This window comes from Rutidosis leptorrhynchoides, chromosome 3 (genome assembly GCF_046630445.1).
Source record: "Rutidosis leptorrhynchoides isolate AG116_Rl617_1_P2 chromosome 3, CSIRO_AGI_Rlap_v1, whole genome shotgun sequence".
NCBI classification, from domain to species: Eukaryota; Viridiplantae; Streptophyta; class Magnoliopsida; order Asterales; family Asteraceae; genus Rutidosis; species Rutidosis leptorrhynchoides.
Window position 1 is genome coordinate 230199824 of NC_092335.1, and position 13086 is coordinate 230212909.

Here is a 13086-nt window from a genome sequence, read left to right on the forward strand (position 1 = left end):
GTTATCTTTCTTATTCAAGGTAATATTCATATTCAAACTTTGATTCAATTTCTATAACTATAAACTATCTTAATTCGAGTAAAAATCTTACTTGAACTTGTTTTTGTGTCATGATCCTACTTCAAGAACTTTCAAGCCATCCAAGATCCTTTGAAGCTAGATCATTTCTTGTCACTTCCAGTAGGTTTACCTACTAAAATTGAGGTAGTAATGATGTTCATAACATCATTCGATTCATATATATAAAACTATCTTATTCGAAGGTTTAAACTCGTAATCATTAGAACATAGTTTAGTTAATTCTAAACTTGTTCGCAAACAAAAGTTAATCCTTCTAACTTGACTTTTAAAATTAACTGCACACATGTTCTATATCTATATGATATGCTAACTTAATGATTTAAAACCTGGAAACACGAAAAACACCGTAAAACCGGATTTACGCCGTCGTAGTAACACCGCGGGCTGTTTTGGGTTAGTTAATTAAAAACTATGATAAACTTTGATTTAAAAGTTGTTATTCTGAGAAAATGATTTTTATTATGAACATGAAACTATATCCAAAAATTATGGTTAAACTCAAAGTGGAAGTATGTTTTCTAAAATGGTCATCTAGACGTCGTTCTTTCGACTGAAATGACTACCTTTACAAAAACGACTTGTAACTTATTTTTCCGACTATAAACCTATACTTTTTCTGTTTAGATTCATAAAATAGAGTTCAATATGAAACCATAGCAATTTGATTCACTCAAAACGGATTTAAAATGAAGAAGTTATGGGTAAAACAAGATTGGATAATTTTTCTCATTTTAGCTACGTGAAAATTGGTAACAAATCTATTCCAACCATAACTTAATCAACTTGTATTGTATATTATGTAATCTTGAGATACCATAGACACGTATACAATGTTTCGACCTATCATGTCGACACATCTATATATATTTCGGAACAACCATAGACACTCTATATGTGAATGTTGGAGTTAGCTATACAGGGTTGAGGTTGATTCCAAAATATATATAGTTTGAGTTGTGATCAATACTGAGATACGTATACACTGGGTCGTGGATTGATTCAAGATAATATTTATCGATTTATTTCTGTACATTTAACTATGGACAACTAGTTGTAGGTTACTAACGAGGACAGCTGACTTAATAAACTTAAAACATCAAAATATATTAAAAGTGTTGTAAATATATTTTAAACATACTTTGATATATATGTATATATGATATATATGTATATATTGTTATAGGTTCGTGAATCAAACAGTGGCCAAGTCTTACTTCCCGACGAAGTAAAAATATGTGAAAGTGAGTTATAGTCCCACTTTTAAAATATAATATTTTTGGGATGAGAATACATGCAGGTTTTATAAATGATTTACAAAATAGACACAAGTACGTGAAACTACATTCTATGGTTGAATTATCGAAATCGAATATGCCCGTTTTTATTAAGTCTGGTAATCTAAGAATTAGGGAATAGACACCCTAATTGGCGCGAATCCTAAAGATAGATCTATTGGGCCTAACAAACCCCATCCAAAGTACCGGATGCTTTAGTACTTCGAAATTATATCATATCCGAAGGGTGTCCCGGAATGATGAGGATATTCTTATATATATATGCATCTTGTTAATGTCGGTTACCAGGTGTTCACCATATGAATGATTTTTATCTCTATGTATGGGATGTGTATTGAAATATGAAATCTTGTGGTCTATTGTTACGATTTGATACATATAGGTTAAACCTATAACTCACCAACATTTTTGTTGACGTTTAAAGCATGTTTATTCTCAGGTGAATACTAAGAGCTTCCGCTGTTACATACTAAAATAAGGACAAGATTTGGAGTCCATGTTTGTATGATATTGTGTAAAAACTGCATTCAAGAAACTGATTTCGATGTAACATATTTGTATTGTAAACCATTATGTAATGGTCGTGTGTAAACAGGATATTTTAGATTATCATTATTTGATAATCTACGTAAAGCTTTTTAAACCTTTATTTATGAAATAAAGGTTATGGTTTGTTTTAAAAATGAATGCAGTCTTTGAAAAACGTCTCATATAGAGGTCAAAACCTCGCAACGAAATCAATTAATATGGAACGTTTTTAATCAATAAGAACGGGACATTTCAGCTCAACCTTTCGGATGTTGATGATTCTCACCTTGAACTAGTCAAAATGGCTGTTATGTTCACCAAAGCCTTAAACAAGTACAATTTTAAAAAGCAAATCAAGCAATCAATGCAAGAATTCCTCTTCTTCCTCCTATTACAAGAAACCTGATTCATCAAAATATCAACACGCTGCTAATTCCAAGAAGGATGATTCAATCTGTTACAATTGTAGCAAAGCTGGCCATTTCTTTCGTGAGTGCAAGATGCCTAAGAAGAAGGATGCAGCTTACTACAAGAAGAAAATATTGATGGCAAAGGTCATGGAAACTGGAGGAGAGCTGAAACCAGTTGATGATACTTGAGTTAACTGGACGGATGATTCTGATTCCGAGGTGGAACATGCCAATCTTTTCAAGGTGACCAAGCTCATCAAAGCAAAAGAAGCGATGGAGAACTCTGACTCAACAGTTGATGATGATGAGGTACAATTAACTAAAATCTCACCTGAGTTTTATCAAAATGTAAAATGACTTAATGAAGAATTTAGTCTCAATGTCAAAAGAAGTAAAAGGTTTAAAATCTAAAAACAGAGTTTTGAAAGATAAAATCAAACTTGAATGAGACTAAATCTTCATCATCCAATTCACAATCGGAATTGAATCGATTGAGAACCCAACTCAGCTCCATGGATACTGAGTTGGAAGAACTTAAGAAGTCAATACTTCCAATTAAGATTGAAAGGATGGATTATCGTTTGAAATCCGAACGTCTTGCGGAGAAAGTTCAATTCTTAGAAAATGATCTTTCCGACCTTAAAGAACAACATGAACTCACAATTTCCAAATTAAACAAGAAAATCATTCAATTGGAAGAAACCATAATCAAAAAGAAATATGAAATTTCTTTATTCACTAAAGATTCTTTTTAAATGAAAGCTCAACTTGCTCGATATGAGGAAAAACTCTATTGAACAGAGCAATCGAAATCTATCATTAACATAGAACTTTCAAAGCAAACAATCTTTATGAATAGACCAAAAATGATTCATGGTGATAAGTAGGGGGTTGGGTATGAAGATCCCAAGAAGTTGGATGATATTTCTAAGAAGATTCCTAGATTATATCATTCTAATTATTTTCAAGCTGGTTTACCATATCATTTTGTGCATTCATCTGATGCTGATTTTGATAATGTGATTAATAATCAATCATCTAAGAAATATTAGATTAATGCTAATTTTGGTAAATCACATCCTAGTTTCTTGCATGAACTAGTTGAACATGAACAGAATATGCAACATGCTGAGTATGTGCCTTCACGTAGATTGGTTTATATTCCTACACTCAAGCTAGAGAAATACATCTTGATGCTAGAAAATGAAGTTTTTGGAAATCCTAGATCTAGTATGTCTCATGCTATTGAAGCAAAACCAACTCTACCAACCTTAAGTATATGTTCTGTTTCTAAAGTTAAAATGGGTGAAGACCTAGCACATGAATTGAATGACTTAACGAACAAGTTTGCAACTAAATTAGACAAGATTGAAAATAAGTTAAAACTTGCAAAGTCAAAATCACTAGGTCAAAAGGCTTTAGATCAAAAGGTAGAACCAAAAGCTGAACCTAAGGTAGAACCACAAGATGAACCTAAGCCTGAAAAATTAGACTTGAATCGTCTAGTTGATATCAACTTGAAAGAGAAAATGTTGAATTGCAACTTAGATGTCAATCTTTGAATCAAATGCTTAAGATGTGTGATAAACTTCCACCACTTCCTAGGAAAGAATGTACTTATGCTTTTAAGGAAGGTGAAGTTGTAGTTTCTGCTGAGGACTTGTGTCTTGAAATTGAAAGTTTAATTTGTAATATAGTTCTACTACGACAGCCTAACACACAAAAGCATTATTCTTTACAAGCACACACACAACAAATGACTTCTACTTGTGTGAATGGCTCACTTTTAAGGATGCCTTGTGTGAATAAAGTTTCTGAGTGTGCTGGAGGGATTGATAAGAAGGTTAAGGGGAAACAACAATCTAATGCTTCTAAACTCATTACCATTCTTAGAAATCCTTTACGTTCTCAACTTGAGAAAAGTGTTTCAAAAGTTGCACCTTCAAAGCAATTTATTGTTAAGAAGGTACATCATCCAGATGGTTCTTATTCAAGTGAAAAACTTCCGGATGTTAATGTCAAAACATACAAAGGAAAGTCTTTTAAAGAAACCAACGAAGTCTTCAAAACAACACACGTGTCCAAAACCTGATATGAGTGAGTATGATGCAAAGGAACGTAAAATCAAAATGGAAATTTTGCAACGTCAATCTACTCAAATGACAACTAAAACATTTGGACGTCTCACTAACAAAGGTGTTTTTCGTGTCACATGTTATAATCCGAACTTGAATTACAAGTTTGTATGGGTTTCTAAGTCAAAGACTAAGAAAGTAGCAAATCAAACCAAGAAATCTGCTAGTCGACCTAGGAAGTCATCACATGTATTTTAATTTTCTTCTGTGAACAAAACATCTACTTGAAATAAGTTGTGTGTTAAGACTTCTGATGATCATGTAAACCTTGATATCTATATCTATCTATATATTCTTATAAATGGCTAATTACATGATGTCATTAATATGCCTTTTTATGCCTTAAAAAAATTCAAAAGAGAAAACAAAAAAATCTAGACATCTTTGATGATGTCATTAAGAAAACTAATTACATTTAATAAAAATTCAAAAATTTAAACCTGATTTCTTTTATAAAATATTTAAATTTAATTTGAACTAAATTTGAATTTCGAATACTGTATTTGTATAGGATAGCATAACTTGCAGACTTTTTATGGAGACTCAAAAAATATCACTACAATTCAAATTTCAAAATTAAGTTTAAGGAGTATTATAAAAGTCTCTCCATCTCAACCATTTCTTTCTTTATCTCCTCAAGTTTCACCATCACTTTTAATTCCAGGTTTCCAATTTTTTCTTTTATTACTTTTTTAATATCTATATCTATATCTATATCTATATATCTATATCTATATATTCTTATAAATGGCTAATTACATGATGTCATTAATATGCCTTTTTATGCCTTAAAAAAATTCAAAAGAGAAAACAAAAAAATCTAGACATCCTTGATGATGTCATTAAGAAAACTAATTACATTTAATAAAAGTTCAAAAAATTTAAACCTGATTTCTTTTATAAAATATTTAAATTTAATTTGAACTAAATTTGAATTTCGAATACTGTATTTGTATTGGATAGCATAACTTGCAGACTTTTTATGGAGACTCAAAAAATATCACTACAATTCAAATTTCAAAATTAAGTTTAACGAGTATTATAAAAGTCTCTCCATCTCAACCATTTCTTTCTTTATCTCTTCAAGTTTCACCATCACTTTTAATTCCAGGTTTCCAATTTTTTCTTTTATTACTTTTTTTTAATAGTTATTATCATCTCCAAATTTAGTGATTTTTGTGATTCAGAGTTAAAGAGTAGATTTGTATCTGTATTATTACCATATAATCGATTAGTTTTTTAATTTGATTATGTATCTTAAGGTTTCCTTCTTCGATTTTGTGAGCTTCTGATTTAGGTTTTTCTTCGATATGTTATATGTTTTGTAGAATTGTCAAACCTCTAATATTCACCACTGTGTTTTTGTGACTTATTTGGGCAACGAAAAGCGATACAATCGAAGAATATATCACATTCGTCAATTCACCAGTAGATGAAGTCTCACATTTATCTCTTCATATAGGAGGTAATTTTTATCGCCAATTACGTTATATTTCGTTTCATTTAAACAATTTTCTTAAATTGTTACTGATTAGTTAATCAAATATGGTTGTTTGTGAAAAAAAACTAGATTATCATGTTTATTTGTCTGTACAAAAAGCTTATGGGTTAGAAATATATGAGAATTATTTAGGATATTACACATTTCTTTGCATATGTTGCTAGCTTGCAATCGTAAGTTGTTTAAAAAAGACGATATTTTGTAATGGACGAGATTTCTTGGTCTTAACTTCTGCAAATTAGATGGTGGCATGGTGAAGCAAGTTGCACAATTGAAGGAAGTTTGAATGTGGTTTGGAACTGCTATCATTCTTTTTATAAGAATTGTTCAAGAACTTGAATTGCATCTGAGATTGTGTCAAATAGAAATAAGTTAGAATAGTGGGTTTAAGTTTAATATGCATGTTGGTTTTCAATAATAAAAAAAAGACTCTTTGTATCGAGCTTGATTATTTGATTAGTAAGTTTATTGTAACATTGAGTTTGCATTGCTGCTGATTTTGTGGATATCAGCATTATTGCAAATACAGGGATTGGCCTATTGTAGGTTTAATATTAATGTGTTACTGAATATATGTGTTTATATGTGTGTGTGTATTGTTTAGAGAATGTTGTCATTAAACATTTAAACCTATATTGACAATGTATGTTTTTGAATATCTAGAAAGCCTTATGTTGGCATAAAATCTATATTGGAGAAGTTATATAGATGGTATTTTTAAACTGATCAATGTTTGGTTTGCCTACACAAATTGTTCTTAAGGTAACATATTTGGTAAATTTCAACATATCAGTACAAATTTTCCAACAACTTTCTTATATAGCATAGATCTTAATATGGGTTCCGCAAGTTGCTGTTAGACCTGCATTACAATCAAATGGACATGGTGTGTTGGGCTTCAAAATTGTGAAGTAGAGGTATGTTATGCAACTCATTCTCACCGCAGACTACATATATATCAGTAGTTGCGTACAACTTTTTGTTGGCTAAGTTGAGGAAAAAGAGAAGAAAAATAGTTGAACGAAGATTAACTACCCATTTTGTCACCTTTACTAAAACATTATGTTGAATCTGTATGTGTTTATTAATCTCTTACTATTTGTCACATTACTAAAACATTATGTTGAATCTGTATGTGTTTATTAATCTCTTACTATTTGTCACATGTAAAATTTTGAGTACCAAATTGGAACCAAATTTTGATTTGTATTATAAAAATATAATTGTGCAAGATACAAGCCACATGAAATTTTGAATGATAATTATGATCGTGTTGACAAAGAACTACTATTTATGAATATATAAAAGAGGTTCAACGCTTATTTTATTGTTTTTTCTTTAAAATTTGAATGATAATTATGATACGTGTTTTAGACAAACCCGTTATTTCACGAGTCCTACAACTAGTTGCTTATGATGCTTCATGTAATATGCTTTTAAATGATGCTTTAACGTCTAAATTTCATGATGCATTACGTGATACATTTATTTATGATCCAAAGTTTGTTGTTGGTACTAACCGTAGAGGACCCAAGAAACTTTGGGTACCTAAACTCTAGGAAACTTAACGTTTACAGGGTTTCGACTTCTTTGTTTGGTATATCGACTCTGGTTATTCTCGGCACATGACGGGCGATAAATCCGTGCTTGTCAATTACGTTGACAAATTCCTAGGAACGGTTACATTTGGAAATGACGAGATTGCAGCAATAACGGGTTATGGAGACTATGTGAAATGACATAACAATCAAAAGGGTCTCATATGTTGAGGGTTTGGGGTGCAGTTTGTTTAGTGTAAGTCAATTCTGTGATGAGGATCTCAAAGTTCTCTTCGAACGTCGTCAATGCTCGGTACATTTCACCGATGGAAATGATCTTCTTGTTGGTAAAATTTGTGCTTCACTATACACTATTGACCTCAATGATGCACCAACACATGGTAACATGTGTTTGGCTACTCTTTCCTCAAAAGAAAATTCGTGGTTATGGTATCACCGGATGTCACACCTGAATTACAAGGGTATCAACTGACTGATCTCTAAAGACTTGGTTGATGGTATTCCTAGCTTTCAATATGATAAGCATCATGTGTGTCCATTATGTAGACCCGTGAGATTTTCTAGCCTCGATGGCCGAAAACATGTGCTTGTCAATTGATAATGCTAAAAACGAACATATATTTCATAGCATTATCCCTCAAGAAAGACAAGCTTTTAGTTGCAATTGTTCTATTTACAAGTAATATTTGTTTAAATAATAAAAGGTGAAGACAAAAGACAGATTCGACGAATTGAAGACGCAAACGACCAAAAAGCTAAAAAGTACAAAGTACAATCAAAGTGGTTCAAATTATTGATGAGAAACGTCTCGAAATTACAAGAGTACAAGACGCAAAACGCAAAGTACAAGATATTAAATTGTACGCAAGGACGTTCGAAAATCCGGAACCAGGACCAGAGTCAACTCTCAACGCTCGACGCAACGGACTAAAAATTACAAGTCAACTATGCACATAAATATAATATAATATTTAAATAATTCTTAAAATTATTTATATATTATATTATTATTTAAAACTGTCGGCAAACAAGAAAACAAACGAAGTTGAGCTGGAATCCCAGGCCATGCGATCGCATGGCCAGGAAGTAGAAAAACCATGCGATCGCATGGGCAACTGTACATGGCCACACCCCTATAAAAAGCAGTTTTAGTGATCGAATATCAACATCTTTTTCTTTCCTCTCTTACTCTCAACATATATATATTTTATATATATATATATATATATATATATATATATATATATATATATATATATATATATATATATATATTTTAATTTTAATAATAAGGGTATGTTAGTAAATGTTGTAAGGGTGTAAGTCGAAATTCTGTCCGTGTAACGCTACGCTATTATTAATCATTGTAAGTTATGTTAAACCTTTTTAAATTAATGTCCCGTAGCTAAGTTATTATTATGCTTATTTAATGCCGAAGTAATCGTGATGTTGGGCTAAATATTAAAATTGGGTAATTGAGATTTGTACCATAATTGGGGTTTGAATAAAAGAACGACACTTGTGGAAATTAGACTATGGGCTATTAATGGGCTTTATATTAACTAAACTATACCTCGTTAATTTAATATATAAACTTATAATTTGACGTATTTATATATAACCACATACGCTTGACTAGGTACGGTGGGCGGGATATCTATAAATACCAATAATTGTTCATTTTACCGAACACGGAACTGGATTAATAGTTAATAGACTTGTTGAAACAGGGGTGGATTACATTCAAGGGTAATTGGTGTAATTGTTAACAAAGTAGAAAAACCTTGGACTACACGCAGTCGATAACCTGGTGTATTCATTAAACAAAGTATTAAGACCTTGTTACAATTCGAATCCCCAATTAGTTGGAATATTTGACTTCGGGAATAAGAATAATTTGACGAAGACTTTCGCATTTTATGATTATGACTGATGGACTATTATGGACAAATCCGTATGGACATATCAAATAATCCGGGACAAAGGACAATTAACCCATGAGAATAAACAAAAATCAACACGTCAAACATCATAATTACGGAAGTTTAAATAAGCATAATTCCTTTATTTCATATTTAATTGCACTTTTAATTATCGCACTTTTATTTACTGTCATTGTATTTAATTGCACTTTTAATTATCGTACTTTTTATTTATCGCACTTTATTTATTGTCATTTTATTTTATCGCAATTTCATTATCGTTATTTACTTTACGCTTTAAATTAAGTCTTTTATATATTTAATATTTTACATTAGGTTTTAACTGCGACTAAAGTTTTAAAATCGACAAACCGGTCATTAAACGGTAAAAACCCCCTTTTATAATAATAATACTACTTATGTATATTTTTTGTATTTTTACAATTATAAGTTAAAAATATAGCGTTAGACTTGGCTAAGTCTCCCTGTGGAACGAACCGAACTTACTAAAAACTACACTACTGTACGATTAGGTACACTGCCTATAAGTGTTGTAGCAAGGTTTAGGTATATCCATTCTATAAATAAATAAATATCTTGTGTAAAATTGTATCGTATTTAATAGTATTTTCTTGTAAAAATATAACTATTTTGTACACCACCTCGCACACATCAAGTATTTTTTGGCGCCGCTGCCGGGGACACATAAACGCCGAAAGCGCAACGCTATATAAAAAAAAATTTAGTTTACTTTTGTAAAAATACGCTTTTGTAAAAATACGTTTTAAATATTGAAAATATAAAAATATAAAAAGAAAAGAAAAACAAAAAAATTATACATTTTGCATAGTTTTTTAAATATATATAAAATTATAAAGTTTTTATTTTTATTTAAAAATTAAGTTTTTATTTAATTTTTACATATATTTTATATATATATATTAAAATAGAAAATTAAAACAGAAAAAATAATAATAATAATAAAAGTAATCGGCCCGGTACTGTAGCAGCCCAGGTTCTGGCCCGAATTCGCAGACCATGCAACCGCATGGTATTACAACGGTCAGGCCATGCGATCGCATGACCTGATTTGACAAGTCTGAAATCTCAGCCAACCAGTTTAGGGTTTAAATTATTAATAATTATTATTATTAAACCCTAATTAGGGTTATATTTAATAATAATTTGTTTTAGTTTTTAATTAATTTGTATTATTTAGTTTAATTAGTTTTATAAATATATAAAATTAATAGTTTTATAAAATAAATAATATAAAAATAATATTTTTATAAAAATTGTATTTTTACAACTTTAAGTTTATTTTTTTATATTTTGTATCTTTTTATTTGTTTTAGCGTAATATTTGTATTTTTCGTTCGTAGTTAGTTTTAATTCATAGTTTTTGCCATAGTTATTTTTATTTCTAGATTTTTTAGGCTTTGCCGTAAAATCCCTTAAGTACTTTTTCTTTAGATTAAGATTTAGGTGCTTTAGAATTTTGCGACGCCGTTTTACAAATTTTAGTACTTTTTAAGTAATTACCGTTTTGGATATAGAATTTCTTTTAAGCTTTAATATCTTTAGACGCAACTTTTAATTCTTAGTTTTTAGTTCCTTTTTAAGTTTCGACGCGCTACGTTATTTTTATTTTTCGACCTTTTATTTTTCGACGTTTTCCGACGCGCTCTTTTTCTTTCTTATTTTTCGCCACTCTAGTTTTTTAGGACATAGAATTTTCTATTTCTTCTATAAAATTTCTTTAAATTTCAACGAAAAATTATTTTAAGTGGTTGAATTAATAGACATCCAAATTTTCTGCTTCGTAGTAATAGTTGGATTTGTTAGTGGCTGAGTTGTGAGCTTCCGATTTAAAGGGTTCTGGCTCCCTGCTACATCTTTTGGCTATTCGAAACGTGGGCAAAAGCAGAAAAGTCTATTATTTTGATAACTTATATAATTTTTATCTTTTATAACTAATAGGATATTCAGTGAATACAACGAGCAAAACGTTCACCACCTTTTGTACATTCACCACCTGTAACCAGATCAAGACATCTAGCAAATATTGTCGCCGTTGATTTTTCTTTAGAATCGTCATCCAGTCGACCAAGTACTCCGATTCAAATTTCCAATAATTCATTTTTTGAACTCGACCTCACAATTGAGAATCCGGAGGATATTCAGGGACAATTCAGAGATCCTGAACTACTAATCTTTCCTCCGAAACACCTAATCATTCAAACAGAAATTGTCGAGGAACAACCCATTAAATCAGAATACTCTAGTGATTCAGATTCAACAAATTCAATCATGGAAAATCTGGAACCTCTAAGTATGGAAGACCGAATGCGAGCTAAACGCACTGACCAAGGTCACGCAATTACTCAACCTAACGCAATTACTCAAAGGACAAATCCTACACATGGTAACTAATCAATGCCAATTTAGTGGTGCGCCGAAGGAAGATCCAAATGAACATCTTCGTACCTTTAATAGGATCTGTATACTATTTAAAATCCGAGAAGTTGAGGATGAACAGATATATCTCATGTTATTTTCCTGGACTTTAAAGGGAGAAGCCAAAGATTGATTAGAATCGTTACCTGAAGGGGCGATTGATACATGGGATGTTTTAGTTGAAAAATTTCTTAAACTATTCTTTCCGGCATCTAAAGCCGTGAGACTTCAAGGAGAAATTGTTACGTTCACACAAAAGCCAAATGAAACTCTATATGAAGCGTGGACAAGTGTAACAACCCAAACCATAACCGACCAAACACGACGAGATTTCAAACAAAAAAAAATTTTCTGGTGCAGGCCATCTGCGCGGCGCGCCAGATGGCCGCGCGGCGCGCCAAATCGCCTGGACAGCCCGCTGTCCCCGGAAGTCTATTTAACGAAAATGTTTGACTAGTTCCCGACATTTTTAGCCAAAACGCTTTTAACCATACATTCATATATGTAAAACTAGCACATAACTAAGGTTTGAGCGAGTTTTACAAAGTGGGGCCCACACGTGCCCAAAACGCCACTAAGTTTAAAATACAATGTTTAATACAAATTAGAGTTTCGACCACGAAAAGTTTCATTGCCAAACGATACAACGAGCATGGTGTTTGGGGTTAAACTACCCAAATCTCGGTCAAACTCCAAAATCATCACATCCCAAAAGCGTCACTAAACAAGACGGGATCTCTAATCCAACCGGATGCCCTTACCCTTGTCCACACCGGAACCTATAAAAATAGTGAACAACGAGAGGGTAAGCAAAGCTTAGTGAGTAAAACATATATATACATGCATATACAACTTACCCACACGCATCCACGATATCAAATAACACATGACAAATCTCGATAAGCAAGCTAGTATCACCAAACGTATCGCTAGCAATAATCATAGCATAAATACTCATAACAATAATCAAATGCTAGTATGAACAACAATAAATCATGGTTAACCAATCTCTTCGCTAGGGAACGACTTCGCGAAACAAGTCATCGATGTTCATAACATTCGTTAGCTTCCAAAAACGGCTATGGCATGCTAACCCCCCGAGGTGTTCCAAAAACGGCTATGGCATCACCCCTCAAGTGTTCCAAAAACGGCTATGGCATCACTTGCTCAATGTGAGTAGAACACGGCTATTACTCAC

The 13086-nt window shown here is 31.6% G+C and overlaps 1 long non-coding RNA gene across 1 annotated transcript; it reads left to right on the top strand.

The window, feature by feature from the left end:
• Nucleotides 1-5440: 5440 nt before the first annotated feature.
• LOC139897270 (uncharacterized) lies at nt 5441-6510 on the top strand. Its single transcript, XR_011776491.1, has 3 exons — nt 5441-5560; nt 5838-5914; nt 6115-6510. It is a non-coding gene; the product is annotated as an uncharacterized lncRNA (long non-coding RNA).
• Nucleotides 6511-13086: the final 6576 nt, after the last annotated feature.